Source organism: Aquarana catesbeiana, linkage group LG06, assembly GCF_042186555.1.
Source record: "Aquarana catesbeiana isolate 2022-GZ linkage group LG06, ASM4218655v1, whole genome shotgun sequence".
In the NCBI taxonomy this organism is placed as follows: Eukaryota; Metazoa; Chordata; class Amphibia; order Anura; family Ranidae; genus Aquarana; species Aquarana catesbeiana.
The window spans coordinates 297,160,253-297,179,244 of NC_133329.1; the positions used below are offsets into that span (position 1 = coordinate 297,160,253).

Genomic DNA, 18,992 nt, shown 5'->3' on the forward strand with positions numbered 1-18,992 from the left:
TGTATTCTTCTACATATTTTTGGGGGAAAAAATTGCAATAAGCGTATATTAATTGGTTTGCGCAAAAGTTATAGCGCCTACAAAATAGGGGATAGATTTATGGCATTTTTATCATTATTATTTTTTTTTTACTAGTAATGGCAGTCATCTGCAATTTTTATCATGACTACGACATTGTGGCGGACAGATCGGACACTTTTGACACTATTTTGGAATCATTGACATTTATACAGCATTCAGTGCTATAAATATGGCAGGGCAGGGAAGGAATTAACACTTGGGGGCGATGAAGGGGGTTAAATGTGTTACCTAGGGAGTGATTCTAACTAGGGGGATGGGACTGACTAGGGGAGGAGAGCGATCGGTGTTCCTATATACTAGGAACACACGATCTGTCTCCTCTCCGCTGACTGGATGTGGATCTGTGTGTTTACACACAGATCCACGTTCCTGCTCTGTCACCAGCAATTGCGGGAGCCCGACGGACATTGCGGCCTCCGGGCATGTGCATCGGCTCCTGAGTGACGCGGCGGGCGTGTGTGCCTCCTATACCGCCGGGAAGCCGAGGATGTCATATGATGCCCGCCCAGGATGGGAGATCCCACCTGCGGACGTCATACGTCTATATGCGGGTATTGAAGTGGTTAACCAATACTATTCCTCTATATTGGCTTTTGAAATTTGCAAATGCAGCAATTTAGAATTTTGATGAAAGGTTTAGTACTATGAAACACTATTTGAAAGATAAATAGAACTATATAGATCAGACCAAAATGAGGGACAAATGAAGAGGAAAAAGGGGCAGAGGGACTTTGGGGTTAATTTAGTAAAGGCAAATAGACGGTGCACTTTGCAAAGTGCAGTTGCACTCTGCAAGAGCAGTTGCTCCAGAGTTTAGTAAATAAGCAGAAGCTTTGCTGACTTCTGTCATCCAATCATGTGCAACAAAAAATGCTGTTTTTTTTTTTTATTTATTTGCATGTGATTGGGTATTCTTTGCAAAGTGAATCTTTACCTCATTTACAGTCACTAAGCTCTGGAGAAACTGCACTTGCAAAGTGCACAGTTTATTTGCCTTTAGTAAATCAACCCCTTTGCTCCAAATCAGGAACGGCCCCTCAAAATCAGGGACAGTTGGGAGCTATGTGTCTGCTTATATTTACATTTTTTTTGCTCCCCCACCACTAGGCTCCTTTTCAAATGCAAGGAGAAGTAACCGTGCATTAAACATAGCCCTTACACAGGGATGAGGTCTCTTCCCATCACCATGTGACTGCACTGGGTAACAGAATAGCTATTTGTTAGAATAGAACTAAAGGGAATTTTTTTTTATAATTTTGGAGAGAGTAAGGCAAGCCATACATTAAAGTGGTTGTAACCCCACTTGGTGATTTTTAGCCAATCCCCTGTCTTCCATAATGCTGTGTGCTCCAGTGTATGTGCCTTCTTAAAAAAATGCCATTCTACACAGGGCCGTCTTCAAGGCAAGTCAAAAGGGCCAGCTGCCCTGGACCCCATTATTTTTGTGGGGCCCAAAGTAGCTGCCTCATACTTGCCAACTATCCCAGTTTAAATTCCCTTGTCCCTTGAAGTTTTAGTCCCGTGCTGTGTCCAAATATCTCAGTGTGAAGTGCTGCTACAAATTCTTCCCAGCTCTGCCCTATTGCTGTGTACAGATGACTCACCTGCAGACCCTGTGTTTACACGTAAATAACCTGCATTAATATGTAAATAGCAGCAGGTTGGCGGCGTTGATATGCAAATAGAGGCGGCATTCATATGTATGTCATGCCCCCCTGAGGTCATCACTTCTGCTGAATGCTGCTCACTGGAGGGGGGGTAAAAGGACATGCTTGAAAGTCTAGCCTACAACTGTGGTCATTAACCAGTTGCCACCCGCCCGCCCACCGTCAAATGACGGGGGGGGGGGTGCGCCTCTCGTTCTGGGACGCCGTCATATGACGGTGTCCCAGAACGGCTGCTCTCGCTCTCTGTCCAATCACAGCTGGTCACATGTAAACACAGAGATGCCGGTAATTGGCGCTCCTCGATCAGCGGCATCTCCTTGCAGGGGACAACAAAACATGTAATCAGGGCACTGATCATCGGCACTGATTACAATATAGAACCAACAGTGTCACCAATCAGTGCCCACCATTGTCCACCAGTGCCAGCAATCAGTGCCCATTAGTGATGGCAATCAGTGCCACCTATCAGTGCTGTCCATCAATGCCCATCACTGCTGTCCATCAATGCCCATCAGTGTCGCCCATCAGTGCCACCCATCTATGCCCATCAGTACCACCTATCCGTGCCACCTATCAGTGCCCACCAGTGCCGCCTATCAGTGCTTACCAGTGCTGTCTATCAGTGCCAATCAGTGCCACCTATTAGTGCCCATCAGTGCCACCTAACAGTGCCCATCAGTGCCACCGATCAGTGCTCATCAGTGCCACATATCAGTGCCACCTATCAGTGCCCAAAAGTACGGCATATTAGTGCCTCCTCATCAGTGCCACCTAATCAGTGCCCATAAGTCCTGCCTCATCAGTGCCCATAAGTGCCTCCTCATCAATGCCCACCAGTTCAGCCTATCAGTGTCCATCAGTGCCCCCTCATCAGCGCACATCAGTGAAGGAGAAAAATTACTTAGTTGCAAAATTTACTGACAGAAACTAAGTAAAAAAAATGTTTTTTTCAAAATTTGTGGTCTCTTTTTTTTTTTTTTCTTTAGTAAAAAACAAAAAACCCAGCAGTGATTAAATACCACCAAAAGAAAGCTCTATTTGTGTGAAGAAAATGATAAAAATTTAATTTTTGTCATTCAAAGTGCGACAGCGCTGAAAGCTGAAAAATGGCCTGGGCAGGAAGGGGGTGTAAGTGCCCTGTAGGCAAGTGGTTAAAGAGGAAGTACACTTCCCTTGATTGTATGCACCTACAGGTAAGCCCGTACTGTAAATATCTCCTAAACTTGCACCATTTAGGAGATATGTATACGCTGCCAATGACGTCATCAGCGCATGCGCTCTGAAGGATTGGCCGCCCGTACTGTTTCTTCAGAGCCCTGTGCCGTGACCAATGGCTCCCATGCACACGCGCGGGAGTGACGTCACGCGGCTCTGGCCAGTCACATAGCTGGAGACCGTGGACCTCAAAGGAAGACGGGTGAAGATGGATGCGGCCTACAGCAGGGACAACAAGGGCTTCATGTGCAGATACGTTTTACATAATGTGCTAGTATGAGGTGCATACTAGAACATTATGCCTTTACTTTGTAGGTCACCAATGCACTGCACTGATAGGAAGTATTGATGAGCACTGATAGGCTACACTGAAATGCAGCATTGATAGGCATTAATGATGAGCACTGAGAGGCAGCACTGATGGGCAGTGATAGGAAGCATTGATGGGCACTGATAGGTGGTACTGATAGGCAGCATTGATGAGCAATGATAGGCGGCACTAAAATACGGCACTGATTGGCGGCACTGATAGGCAGCATTGATGGACACTAATAGGTGACATTGATGAGCACTAATAGGTGGCACTGGTAGGCAGCACTGGTTATCAGTGTAAACAATTTACTGCCATTTTTGGCAGTTAACACTGATACCCAGCGAGTCTACACGTGATCAGCTAATCACATCATAAAGGGCCGCCATGATTGCGCTGGATGCACATACCACGAGGCAAATGGGAGACAGAGTTCCATGGACATCCTCCCAAAATTGGAAGCCCGGGGGTCAGATGGAAGGGGGGAGGGGGTCAGGGGAGCCCATCATGGTTTTGTGCACCTGGGCCCTGAAGGTTCTAGTTATGCCCCTGGTACAATCTGGAGTTTTCTGTCTATTTATGGGTGCCCTCCCCTCCCCAGTCCATGATGTGCAGGCAGTGAGGAGATGATGTGCTGTAACTTTTAGCAACCAATCAATGAGCAGTAATGGTGTGCTCTAATCTCTTGCAACCAATCATTGAGTGGTAAGTATGTCCAGTAACCTTTAGCAACCAATCTGTGAGCAGTACTGATGTACAGTAATCTCTAGCAACCAATCAACAAGCAGAAGTCATGTGCTGTAACCTCTAGCAAATAATCAGTGAGCCATATTGTGTGCTGTAACCTCTAGCAGCCAGTCAGTAAGCGGTAATGATACATGTAACCTCCGGCAACCAAACATAATCGCTGCCTGATCTGATTCAGTAAACTGCTTTTGTGTCTAGCTGCTATTTATTGTATGTCTCAGAGCAGGTGGAGAGCAAAATTTATTGGAGGGGGGCCCAGGGAAATATTTGCCCAGGGTCCAGACAATATTAAAGAAAGCCCTGGTTCTATACTTTATTTTATAGCACCATTCAGTGCTCACATAACCGGCCACCTCTCTCCTCTCTCGATCTGAATAGCTACAGTGGGAGGGGCTGAGAATCCCCCGCTGATGTCAGCCAGGAGGAGGAGAGGAGAAGAGAGGCGGCCAGTCATGTGAGCGCCAAGTGGCGCTATAAAATAAGGTATAGAATGGCATTTTTTTTTATAAGGCACATACACTGGGGCACACAGCATTATGGAAGACAGGGGATTGCCTGAAAATTACAGTTATTTCAGCAGGAGGGGAGGAGCAGACACTGGTATGAGCTGACAGGCATTGAGGGGGAGAGAGGACAGAGGAGAGCTGCGGATGACAGAGGTACGTAAACTGACCACGGTGTCAGGGCTCAGCAGCCGTGATAAACTGTGGTCAGTTTACAGGGGGAGGGCAGAACCAGGCAGGATCAGCCAGGTATTTTAGGTGATAGAAGGGGCCAAATGACACAGCACAAACACTGTGCTGTTATTCATGCTTTAACCCTTTCACTCTTAGGTCTAAACGCTGTATGGGCCTACAGAAATGCCCGCAGGTGGCCAAGTCCGTACGCCGTATGGACCTCATTTCTCCCTCTGCTATAAGCTCATGGTCACTTCAATGACCATAAACTTATAGCAGAATTGTTTATCAGACTCTGCTGAACAATTCTATAACTCTGATCAGCTAATTACAACCCGCTGATAAGAGTTATTAACTCCAAATGTGACCACCCCCACCCATGCTGCCGCTATCCTGTCCCCTGCCTCTCCACCTCCCGCCGCTCCCTTCCACCTAAAACTACTCCCCCCACTCTCCTTTACTATCCCCTTCACCTCCCCTTTTCCCCCCAGCACTCATTACCCCCCCCCCCATCCGCCCCCCCCCCCCTGCAAACCGGATCCTCACAGCTACCATCATTGGCATCCCTCCTCTTCCACTCCCACCGGCTTCAAGTGCTGCATGGGGTTTGAGGGTGATCCAGATGTGTCCCCCCATCATTAAGATCACCCCTCTAATGCCCCTGCACCCCCGATCCATGTCTGCTCTGAGCAGCATCCCTCCTTCCCTCCTGTCGCCTGCAGCTTCTCCCTGCACTGAGCTTTGGCAAGCTGCCTGGCTGGGGAGCGCAGCAGGGGCAGGGGAGGTGCGGGTGGGAATGAAGTTGGGGCTTGGTAAACATGTGTTTACCAAGCCCCCCCTGTAGTACAATGGGCGCAGGCAGCGATCATACACTACAGATCGCTCCTATATGTCCCACTGACAGCTGACGATAGTAAACTGCAAGTGTTACTATGTATCAGACTGTCTTTTTTTTAAAAAAAATTTCTGAATTAGGAATCTCTATACAGATTCCGTATTCATTCAAGTAAAGTGCTGCAGAGAAAGGGACTTTCTCTGTCTCAAAAAAAAGAGATATGGGGGTCTGTTTAGAATGCTGCTATCTCACCAAAGACCTCCCAAAAAAATGCAAAAAAAATATTCAAAAATATAACTGTAAAAAAATGTAAAAAGGAAAAAAAAAAACATAGTAAGACCCAGTGTCAGGGATCTGTCAGCACCAGACCGGGACATTTGCATGCGCCTATGCGCCGGCACGCCCCTGTTCACACAGTGCAGCAATCTTCAGCTGTTACTGTGCATCAGCGCGGCGCTCGGGCGCGTGTGGGTCCTCCTGTTGCAGGGGTGCGCTGCTGTTTCGTCTCAACTCTGTGATATCTGTTAACCTGCACCTGATTGATCGTTTACCTTGTTGACCCAGCTTGTCTGACCATCCATCCTTCTCCAAACCCGACCTGGCCTGCATGACCCTGCTGCTGCTTCTACCAATACCGTTGCCGACCTCTGCCTGCCTACCGACTCTGCTTCTGCCTGCCGTTATTACCTGTCTTGTTTACCTGCTGATCCGGGCTGTCTGACCTTGCTTGTGCCTGCCGTTTGCTTCTGTGCTGTTGCACCTTCAGCTCCAGCTCCAGTGATCTCTGCATCTTCAGTGCTGCAGCCTGCTGCTCTCTGCTACCACCTTATCTGCAGTCCAGCCATCCCTGGAGGGATCTCCACTCTGCTCCAGCATCAGAGACTTCTACTTCAACAGGCACTCCTACCCCACTGTGCTCACAAGACCACTGTCCCCACTCCAGTGGCTCCTGAACCAGCGTTGTATGAGAGGTCTTCTCCTACAAGTCAGGCTCTACTATCTGGTACCTAACAGTATGAAACAGCCATGACTGAGCCTGCAGGAGATACCTCCCCGATGAAAGAGATCTGCACACATCTTGCAGCCCTCACTCAAGCGGTGCAATCCCTTCAGGATAATTATACCAGACTTGAAGGGCAAGTTCAGAATCTCACTGGGCCTAGTCCCATAGCTTCCTCTTCAGCCACAGCTCCAGCATAGCCGCTCCTGCTCCTTCCGTTGTGATGCTCCCACCCGAACCAAGGGTCCCCATCCCTGAGAGGTTTTCCGGAGACCGGACTAAGTTTCGGGCCTTTCGCAATGCCTGCCAGCTCTTTTTTGCCTTACAACCCCGAACCTTCTCACTGGAAGTTACTAAGGTGGGGTTTGTGATTTCCCTCCTACAAGGGGAACCTCAGACTTGGGCTCACCGTTTACTTGAGGGGGACTCAGCCTTAACCCAATCTCTACCCTCCTTTTTTGAAGCCATGGCGCAGCTCTATGAGGATCCTCAGTGAACTGCCACAGCCGAGTCAGCCCTGTTCGCGCTCCAGCAAGGCCGCAGACCGGCCTAGGACTATGTCAGTGACTTCAGACGCTGGAGCGTGGACACGCAGTGGAACGATGCGGCCCTGCATCATCAATTCCGCATGGGCCTATCTGAAGGGCTGAAAGATGAACTTGCTCGAGTTGGCATACTAGACACTCTTGAGGCTTTGATCTCCTTGGCAATCCAGATTGATCGTCGCCTTCGAGAACGTCGATCTGAACGCTCTGCTCAGCAAACACGCCCGGCCTGGATGATAGCACAGGCTCCGGTTCCTGCAGCATGCTACCTACCTTCACCCAGTGTGAATCCAGTTAACACCACGCCTGACACTTCCGAACCCATGCAGCTAGGACTGATGCGACCTGCCTTATCTTCTGAAGAACGTGCACGGCGTTGTCAACGTAACCTATGCCTCTATTGCGGTGGAACCGGGCACTATGTCCATAATTGTCCAGTCAAGTTAAGTAAGTGCTCATCTTCTGTATCTACCAGTCTCTCTGCTTTGTCTGCCAACTCCACCCACCTTGCCATTCTTCTCTCATTACAGCTCCAAGAAGAGATAATACCAGTCAACGCAATCATTGACTCCGGAGCATGCAGCTGTTTTATTGACTTGACCTTTGCCAGCCAGCATAACATTCCTTTACGGACTAAGACTCATGGACTTTCTGTTTTCCTAGCTGATGGCTCTCGCATTAGATCCGGACAAGTAATTCAGGAGACTCTTCCTTTGCCTGCTACCATTTTCTCCCAACATAAGGAGCTGCTGATCCTTGATGCCATTATTTCTCCACTGTTTCCAATTATCTTGGGCATTCCCTGGCTCCAAGCCCACAATCCACACATCAACTGGGTCTCCTCAGAAGTAAAATTTTTATCAGCCTACTGTCAAGAACACTGTTCAATGAGGAATCCTGACCCCTCAGCTACTCTGCTATGTCTTGACACCGACCAGAAATTATGCCAGTCCATACCTAAACAATACCACAAGTTCATCAATGTTTTTAGTAAGAAGGGGGCAGACTCCCTTCTGCCTCATCGCCCCCATGACTGCCCTATCGAGTTACTGCCAGGATCTGAGATCCCATTCGGACATATCTTCCCTTTATCAGAGAAGGAGCAAGAGGCACTAAAAACATATATTGAGGAAAACTTGGCTAAAGGGTTCATCCGCCATTCCACTTCCCCAGCAGGTGCCGGAATATTTTTTGTCACCAAGAAGGACAAGACTCTCCGCCCGTGTATAGATTATCGGGAATTGAACAAAATTACGGTTAAAAATCGGTATCCCCTACCCTTGATACCCGAACTATTCCAAAAGTTGAGGACTGCTGTCATCTTTACTAAACTCGATCTAAGAGGGGCCTACAACCTGATCCGCATCCGGGCTGGGCATGAATGGAAGATAGCTTTTTGGACCCGATTCGGGCATTATGAATACCTAGTCATGCCCTTCGGACTCTGCAACGCCCCTGCGACCTTCCAACACCTGATTAACGATGTTCTCAGGGACTTTTTAGACGTATTTGTGATCGCATACCTGGACGATATCTTAATCTTCTCGGAATCTCTTGAGCTGCATCGAGAACATGTCTGCAGGGTGTTGGGTCGTCTTCGCTTACACAGACTTTATGCAAAGGCAGAGAAATGTGAGTTCGAGCAACAGAGCATCCAATTCCTGGGGATGATAATCTCTCCAACTGGCATCAAAATGGATCCCCAGAAGGTATCCGCTGTTCTGGACTGGCCGGTACCCTTGGACAAGAAGGGAATTCAGCGGTTTATCGGGTTTGCAAACTTTTATAGGAAGTTCATCAGAGGATTCTCAACCATAATTGCACCCATCACGCAGTTGACTAAACAGAATGCCCGTTTTTCCTGGAATCAATCAGCCCAGGATGCTTTTGAGAATCTCAAGAGACTGTTTACCTCGGCTCCAATCCTCAGCCATCCTGAACCGTCATTACCATTTATTTCAGAAGTTGACGCTTCTGAAATAGCGGTGGGTGCAATACTCTCACAACATAAAGGCAGCAAAAATCTAATGCATCCTGTGGGGTTTTACTCCCGTAAGCTCTCTCCTGCAGAGAAGAACTATGATGTTGGTGATCGGGAGCTTCTCGCTATCAAGGCTGCTCTGGAGGAGTGGAGGTACCTGTTGGAGGGGGCTATGCATCCAGTATTAATATACACTGACCACAAGAACCTAGAATACTTAAGATCTGCTAAACGATTAAAGCCTCGGCAAGCCCACTGGGCTCTGTTTTTCTCACGTTTTTGATTTCATATAACTTACCAGCCAGGCTCAAAGAATATCAAACCGGATGCATTGTCACGTATGCATGACAACCCGAAGGACTTATCTATTCCTGACACCATCTTGCCCGCAAACAATTTCCTACTCCTGCAAACAGATCTACTCTCCCAGATTAAGGAAGCATCCTCTGAGTCATCCAGGCCTACAGGGACTACTCTGACGATCAGAGATGGATTGTTCTGGAAAGGGAGCCAAATTTTTGTTCCTGAGGAGGTTCGGGTCAAGGTCTTGACGCTTCTTCATGATCACCCGCTGGCAGGTCACTTTGGGGTCCGCAAGACCCTGGAACTTGTGCAACGCACGTTCTGGTGGCCCAATTTGAAAGACTTTTGTGAAAAATATGTCAGTTCCTGCCCTATTTGTACCCAGAACAAGACGTCAAGAAATTGAGCTTGGGGTCTGTTAAAACCTTTGCCTGTACCTGATAGACCCTGGAAAATGATTTCCATGGATTTTATTGTAGAGCTTTCATGTTCTGAAGGGTGTTCAGCCACCTTTGTGGTGGTGGACCGTTTAACCAAGATGGCCCGTTTTCTCCCTTTAAGGGGAACTTCATCTGCCATCGAAACTGCCCGCATATTTATCAAGGAAATCATCAGACTACATGGAGTCCCTGCAAACATAGTTTCTGATAGAGGGGTACAATTCACCTCACGTTTTTGGAGAGCCCTGTGTGAGATCCTAAAAACTGAGCTGGCCTTGTCCTCAGCCTATCATCCTCAAACTAATGGGCAGACAGAAAGGACCAATCAGACCCTTGAACAATACATCAGATGCTTTACCTCCTTCACACAGGATGATTGGGTGTCTCTGCTGCCCTTAACAGAATTTGCATACAACAATGCCAAACATTCAGCTACCGGTCAATCCCCTTTTTTCGCCAATTATGGCTTTCATCTAACCTTTCTACCCGATTTCCTTCCAGAATCTTCAGTTCCGGCAGTACAGAATACAGTGGAATTCCTCAGTCACAACAACCAGATGTTGCAGGAGGCGGTGTCCAAGGCCCAGGCAGACAGCAAGACAGTCTTCGATCGAAGAAGAAGAGGGGAGTTGAAGTTACAGCTTGGTGATCAGGTATGGCTTTCTACCAGTAATATCAAGTTAGCATGTCCGTCTAAGAAGTTGGCACCTAGATTTATGGGACCTTTCCCGGTTAAGAGGAGAATTAATGAAGTATCTTATGAACTGACCTTGCCTGATTCTCTCAAGATTCACCCGGTATTTCATGTATCTCTGCTTAAACCTGCTATACCTGACCCCTTTCCTGATAGAGGAACTAGACCTCCTGAACCTATCCTAGTAGATGAAAGTGAGGAATTTGAGGTCGAGGCTATTCTTGACTGTAGAAGAAGACAAGGACAAAACCAATTTCTGATTAAATGGAAAGGTTACGGGCCAGAGAGTAACTCATGGGAACCAGATATCAATGTCCACGCCAGGCGATTAGTTCGCGCTTTTTTCTCTACCCACCCTGAGAAAAGAAGGCGTGTGGGCATCCGGAGGCTGCCCTTTGGAGGGGGGCAATGTCAGGGATCTGTCAGCACCAGACCGGGACATTTGCATGCGCCTATGTGCCGGCGCGCCCCTGTTCACACAGTACAGCAATCTTCAGCTGTTACTGTGCATCAGCGCTGCGCTCGGGCACGCGCGTTCGCATTAGCGCCATTTTGGCGCCAAGGAGCACATAAGAATCCTCCTGTTGCAGGGGTGCGCTGCTGTTTCGTCTCAACTCTGTGATATCTGTTAACCTGCACCTGATTGATCGTTTACCTTGTTGACCCGGCTTGTCTGACCATCCATCCTTCTCCAAACCCGACCCGGCCTGCCTGACCCTGCTGCTGCTTCTACCAATACCGTTGCCGACCTCTGCCTGCCTACCGACTCTGCTTCTGCCTGCCGTTATTACCTGTCTTGTTTACCTGCTGATCCGGACTGTCTGACCTTGCTTGTGCCTGCCGTTTGCTTCTGTGCTGTTGCACCTTCAGCTCCAGCTCCAGTGATCTCTGCATCCTCATTGCTGCAGCCTGCTGCTCTCTGCTACCACCTTACCTGCAGTCCAGCCATTCCTGGAGGGATCTCCACTCTGCTCCAGCATCAGAGACTTCTACTTCAACAGGCACTCCTACACCACTGTGCTCACGAGACCACTGTCCCCACTCCAGTGGCTCCTGAACCAGCGTTGTATGAGAGGTCTTCTCCTACAAGTCAGGCTCTACTATCAGGTACCTAACACCCAGTGACTTTTTTGGGGGACGGCAACTCCCCTAGGTCCACCCGCACAGTGACTCCCCCCTCCTGCACTCACCCCTCCATGGTGACGGTCTCCCCCGCACTCAGCCCTCCTTGGCTTCCTCGGGAGAAGCCGTAAGACAATAGCGAATATTAATTCCTCAGGCTCTAATCATGTGGCTATGAATCCAGCTATGAATCCAGCGCCCCTGGGCGATCAGCATCTGCTGATCCCTGCTGAGCAGGCAGATGACAGGTCCGCGTCCTCTCTGCTGATGCAGAGCAGACACAGACACAGACGCTGTTCTCTATAGGGCGGTCTGATGGAAAGGGGCCACCTGTTCATTTCCATTTGATACCATCTGATCGGCTAGATGGATGGGGAATGGAATCCCTATCCGGCTGTTTTTAGCGAACTGGACTGGATCGGATGCAGGCAGGTGTAAACTGACACATGTCCATTTACCTCAGCCTCTCCATAGAAAACAATGGGTAGTCCGATTGGGCCCGCCTGAAAAACAGACAGGCAGACCCGACTGGAGTCGTTGCTCCCAATTTTATATCCATGTAGGTCCGCATGCATGTCCCTAAAAATCGGTAGCACCTTCCTTTTATTCTACTGGCCATGTGCTTTCAGAAAATGTATAGTTTGGGGGGTCTTTTACAAATTTTGAAAGCTGTAAGTGAAAAAGGAAAACCTCCAGTTTTTTAAAGACATTTTTGCGTATGTCTGATTTTCACTATTTCTCACTTTTTCACTCTTTACTGTCAGTTTGTAAAAATCAGTGTTTTTTTTACAACTGCCAGTAAATATCAGGGGCTAATATTTTCATTCTGTGTTGACTTTTTTTAAAGTGTAAATCAAGCAAATTACTTTGTTATAGGTATTGTCAGTGTTTCCATATCATGTTTATACTGTTCAAATATTCACTGTGTTAGTTTTCAATAGGAGTTCTGTCATTTCTTAGGTTGCCAGTAAAAGATGTGCTCCGCCAGTAAATTTTCCATGTTTTGTCAGTAAAAAATGCTGCGGGAGGTTGGCAACCCTGTTTGGTGGGGCTTTAATAAACTCTGAAAGCTTTAAGGGAATAATGAAAACCTTCAGATTTTTAGAGAAATTATGTTATTTACTTTTTTGTGTATGTTCAGATTTCAACAATTTGCAAAAAGGCGTAATTTAAAAATTGCAAATATTTGTTATTTATTAATTTAATACAGGTTAAGCATTTATATTTAGTAAGAATTTTGTAAAATATACTGTGTTTTTATCTGCTAATAATGATTTTAGTGTATTTTTAACAAAAATATTGTTTTGATAAACATTTGCGCAAATATCATTGTGCCCTAAAAATCAGTAGCACCTTATTTGTATTCTACTGGTCATTTGCTTTCGGAAAATATAAGGTTTGGTGGGACTTTAACAAACTCTGAAAGCTGTAATAGAAAAATAAAAATGCTATGGAAAAAATGCAAAAATGGCCTGGCCACCTTAGTGTAGAAAATGGAACAGGAACAGAACAAGATCCATTTTTTATTTGTTTTTAATATTTTTAGGGTAACTAACGCTTTAATCATTTTTTTATTTTTTTGTTAAAGTAGTGGGTTGAAAAAAAAATAGACCGTGTGCTGTCCACACACTTAATTCATCGTTTCAGGTCCAATTTTGGGCTGAATTCGCACCTGAAATGGACCAAATGATGCACAGGACTCCTGTGCAATTCGCGCCGGTGCCCCTGCGGACCTGTGAACCGGCTCCATAGAGAGCCGGTCACAATCTCCTTCTATCCGAATTGGATGCGGGGAAATCCAGTGTGAACCCAGCCTTAAGTAATTTTCTAGCAGAAAGTCAAGATTTACTAAATGACCCCAAACACAAAGTGATTAAGGGATAACTATAATGTTTTGCAGCTTAGCAGACCCTAGATATGGTGACTGCATTAGCTTTCTTTTTTTCAGGCTAAGAACATTTTCACCAAGCTCAGAAAACACCTTTAAAGCGGTAGACATGTGCACACTGAAATATTTCGTTTCGGAATTTCGTTTTCATCTCAAAAATAAATTTATTTAGTTACTCCCGAAATTCGTTTTTATTTATTTCGTTTTTCGTTAAAAATTGCATTCGTCCGAAAATCCAAATTAAGGTCGAATCTGTCATTGAAGGCTTATGGTGTCTGTCGAATGTTCAATGATTCGACAGAGCAGCTAAACTGTACAATGCCGTATAGTTTACATGCTCCGTCGAATCTTCTTAGAACTTTCAACAGACACCATAAGCCAAAGTACGTGTGTACTTAGTTCTAGCTATTTTACTGCTCCACCTCTTTGGTTACAATCAGCCAATAACATTCATCATCATCATTATTTTTATTTATCTTTTCTCCCCTACGTCGAATCTTTCCTCCCCTACGTCGAATCTTTCCTCCCCTACGTCGAATCTTTTCTCCCCTACGTCGAATCTTTTCTCCCCTACGTCGAATCTTTTCTCCCCTACGTCGAATCTTTACTCCCCTACGTCGAATCTTTACTCCCCTACGTCGAATCTTTTCTCTCTACGTCGAATCTTTTCTCTCTGTGTAGAATAATCTTGGACTAATAGAGCTAAGGTTAGGCACATTCGACCACAGGTTTGATGGACACAGATTGTTATTGTCATCATCATGTCGAATCTCCTATCTATATCGAACTGTTGTAGCAACGAAAACGAAAATAAAGCATTTGTTTATGTCGGATGTTTCGTTTTTCGGACTCTGCACTTTCGTTATCGTTTGTTAAAACGATAACGAAAATACCTGAAATTCGGACGAAAATGCATTCGGACGAAAACGAATGCACATGTCTATAAAGCGGTAGTAAACTTGTTTGCAACATTTTTACCTACAGCCAGGTAAGCTTCTAATAAGCTTACCTGTAGGTAAAATGAATATCTACTAAATGTGCACCGTTTAGGTAATATTCCACGGAGCTGCAGCCGGTGACGTCACCGGCGCATGCGCTCTGAAGGAACAGCATACCATGCCGTTCCTTCAGAGGTCTGTGCCGTAATTAATGACTCCTGTGCGCATTTGCGGTAGTGACATCATCGTGGCTTGGCCAGTCAGACAGCTGGAGTTCATGAACCCAGAAGGAAGATCAGGTGAAGATGGAAGCCCTGCTTGCGCCCCACTGGAGGGCTTAGTTTTATTTGATGCATACTAGAACATTTAGACATTTTCTTGCAGGGTGATTTTTTTTTTACAAGGTTTACTACCACTTTAAGCAGAAATGCCTTCTGTCAAATCCATAGGCGTGCACCTGGCACACCCTAATCACCCCTGTGTGGCGTACATTTCCATTGCCCAGGTTGGTGTCATTTACAGACTGCTTCCTTTTCTGAATGAGTATAGTGAATGATTGTTACAGATCACTCACTGTGTTAATTCATAACTGAAGCCTAGTATACTAGGCTTCAGTTTGTGAATGAACAGAAAGCCCCTCAGTACAGAGCATGTCCCATTCATTCACTGTCCAGTGCAACTTCTACATAGAAAGGAGCTGGGGAACCTCTGTCCTCAGCCGCTTTCTCTGTCACAAAAGTGAGACATCAGGGGTCTGTTTAGACCCTGATATTTCATCAAAGCCACCAGCGGGGCTCCTAAAATAATTATAAATGAAAAATATTTTGCAATCACATTGCATGTGATTTGCACCGCACTGCTGTGCAGATCACATGTGATGTCTGTGCGATGCATATTCAGCCCTACAGATTGTATGGCTGAATTTGCATCGCATTTGCACAAAAACGGTGCAGGACCCTTTTTTTGGTCCGCACTGGAATTGGATCGAATGGGTGTTCACACCTTTGCGATCCGATACCTGCACCATTTGGCAGTTTGCACTGCGATCTGCGAACCGATCTGGGGATGTCATTAACTTTGCATTGACACCCGCAGCGGTTCGCAGATATCAGTGTGAACTGCCGGCAGGTGTCATGCGACTCGGGAATCTGTGCAGGAATCGCGCTGGTTCCCGCATCGCATATATGTGAACTGGCACTTAAAGGATAAGTTCACCTTTTACCAAAAAAAAAAAAAAAAAAAAAGTGCATGTATAATTTTTTATATTTTGATACTTTTTTATACTTATTTTTTATACTCTTTTATACTCGGCATCCTGTAAGTCACTGCACTGCCAGGATCCTGCAGACACTCAGTAGAATGCGACATATAAAATGGGATGTATCCTCTTCTTATTCTTTAGCTCCCCGGATTTCACAAGAACCTTTAGGGTCTTTAATCCATATTAAAGCCAATAATGATATTTTAGCAAGTGTGTGAAAAGTGATCTGGCCGCGTAGGGGTTAAAGCTTATGGGCGTTTCCTAGGTGGAAGTAGGAGGGGTTTCTAGTCGCCAGGGACGCTTTCTCGCATCTAGACTATCTAGAAAGAGGGTGTGGCTATGATAATAGTGGGCGGTGCTGGCTTCGTCCTTTGCTTCTCCAAGCCGCAGCTGATCAAAGCGATCTGAGCATCCCGAATGGTGCAGCTGGTGACAGACCGGTCCGGTAAGTACCGTCCTCCGAGCACTCATCCCGGGAGGGAGAAGGATCATAGACATAAATACACCGCAATCATAAGGAGCCCTCATTACAGAATAGTCACAATGTCAGCTGAGTACAAGAATAAGAAGAGCTCATCATTACATCCACATGGATGGAATACACATATCATTGTGCCAAGGCTTTGTGAACTGAGCTTGGTGACAACAAGGCATCTAATGTCCAATATTGCTCTAGTACACAGTCTGCAGTGTTGTAATATATGGATCATGCTTTGCAGTATTATATTATATAGATCTTTGCGGTATTATATTATAAAGATCTTACTTTGCAGTATCATATTATATAGATCTTTGCAGTATTATATTATAGAGATCGTACTTTGCAGTGTTGTAATATACAGATCATGCGTTGCAGCATTATGACATAGAGATCATGCTTTGCAGTATTAATATGCAGATCATGCTTTGCCATATTATAATATACAGATCCTTCTTAGAGATAAGACCATGATCATCCTTCCATTCATGAAATGAAAGCTATAGCAGTCACATGATTGTTCACAATCCTGCTGCATCCACCCATCCATGTGAGTACCATATATGTGTTCTTTATCTCTATGCCCATCCTCATTGTTCCTGATACTGCTGTATCTTTCTTGTCAGTAAATTCAGTAAATGCCATAAGAACATATATTTTCTGGACCTGCACCCCCTATATACAGCCTCCCATGTAACTGACAGCTGTAATCTTTTGTTACCCACAGCTGCCCCCCCCCCCCACCCCGCTGCCCATCATCCTGATCATCTCAAAATAAAGCAAATAGCAACTTGCCTATGTATCAAACAACAGGCACTGAATGTCTTTATATCTCTTTTCACAAAGAACTGTAGTACTGCATTGGAGCCACCTGTTAATAAGCATTGTCTTTTTTTTTCGTCCTGGTGAAAATGGGGCATAGCTCAAACCTGGAGGATTGTAGTGGCCCTTTTACAAGTCTCTATGCAATCAACAGCCCGTTGTTTCCAAATCCCTGGGCACTGGTTGTCTGCATTGCAGTAGCTTTCAATCCGCTGACATGATATACGACTAATGCCACAAAACTTTTGTCTGTCTGAGAGTGGCACTCTATCTATGGGCTCTAATAATTGCTATAGTCCACATACAGATATTTTCCCTGATTGCTGTCCCTGCAATGCATCTATACATCCTCCCCAGCCTGGGGCGCATTATGCCTGCAGTGCAGCAGTGATACACACTGACAGATCTGAGAGATATTCATACAGCATTGTGCAGTGGAAGGCAATGAGTGCTTCTCCAATCCATACATTACACTCAACTATAGGGACATATATATACCGGTTAATGTAGTGGCCACGAAATGGATGAGGGTTGTATCATATCAGTATAGTAAAAAGATGCAATGAGAACCATGAAGGAAGGACTGACAGGTGCACTTACCAAGAGGCATTGCTCATTCTATTCACTTTGCAAATGCAATTTGCGCAGGAGGTAAGGTAGTTATAAATCTTTTCAGCATTATCGTCCCTTCGCATGCCAGGTCCCTAGTTCACTGCAAATATTTTTCTTGTCTATCTAATTTAAAACTGTGCTTGGGATGCTGTTAAATAAAAGCTGTACTTTGTCAGAGTGCCAGAGCACAAAACGATGAATTGCCCCCCAGAGACCATTTTTTAAAAGATTTATTACCATTAGTACATAAAGCCAGAGGTTATTTTTAAAACGCATCTCTTTTCATTAGGCCGCTGAATATAAAACCTAGTGATCCATGTAACTTCCACTTGTCTGATTTTACAGTGAGGATAAAATGCAGCACAGATGTTCAGAGAATATGTAGGAAGGGAAGCACTGCAGGTACTAGCATTTCCAATCTGCTTGTGAATTAGGCAGATTGAGCCATTTAGAATACAGCTAAATATAATCATGATTTTTATTGTCACCTGTCCAGGCAGTTGTCAGAGATACAGTGGAAAAAATGTGCAAGTGTCTCTTCATACAAAACATAAGATGGTAGTATTGATCTTTCTTTTTCCAATGTTATAAAATGAGGTTTTACTGAGTATCTAACATATGGGGTTCATGCTGTTTAAATGGTGTCTGTTAGGGCACTGTGTAATGCTAAGAATATTCCAGATCAGCTGTTTGATGAAAAGCAAGCAGCAGACAAAGGAAGGCAGGCACCCTCACAGGCTGGGTGTAATAAAAGATGCATGCTCAGAGAATAAAATTAAGCTTAATCCATGACTGCTTCTAACTAGTCCCATGTAGCATCCAGCCCTGCCTTTATAATGGTCCCTGCAGGTGTGGGGGGTGGAACCCAATGATCCAGTTTAACGTGTGTGGCATGTATGACAGTGACAAATTACTTAGCGTGCTGCAAAGAGTGTTCAAGCACTTCTGCTTTATCTATCTCTCTCTCTATCTCACTATCTATCTATCTCACTATCTATCTATCTATCTATCTATCTATCTATCTATCTATCTATCTATCTATCTATCTATCTATCTATCTCTATCCATCCATCCATTCTCCTACCCACCCTATCAGGTCTATCTGTCTGTCTGTCTTTCCATCTGTCTATCTATCTGCATCTATAAATCCATCCATTCATTCATCCATTCTTCTACCCACACTTCCATCCATCTGTCTGCTTGTCCATCTTTTCATCTGTTCATCCATCTTTCCACCCACTCATCTATATTATAATCTATTATCTATCTATCTATCTATCTATCTATCTCTCTATCTTTCTATCTATCTCTATCCGTCCATCAGGTCTATCTGTCTGTCTGTCTTTCAATCTGTCTATTTATCTACATCTATAAAT

The 18,992-nt window shown here is 45.4% G+C and overlaps 1 protein-coding gene across 21 annotated transcripts in view; it reads left to right on the forward strand.

Moving 5' to 3' along the window:
- The first annotated feature begins 16,045 nt into the window (after positions 1–16,045).
- Positions 16,046–18,992, forward strand: part of MAP2 (microtubule associated protein 2) — a 309,720-nt gene continuing 306,773 nt past the window's right edge. For 8 of the 21 annotated variants that reach the window (XM_073633484.1, XM_073633482.1, XM_073633502.1 and 5 more), the window contains exon 1: positions 16,046–16,149. The gene's annotated coding sequence lies outside the window, so the exon portion shown is untranslated. The remainder of the gene's footprint in view (positions 16,150–18,992) is intronic. The other 13 variants (XM_073633504.1, XM_073633503.1, XM_073633507.1 and 10 more) reach the window with 4 other exon arrangements.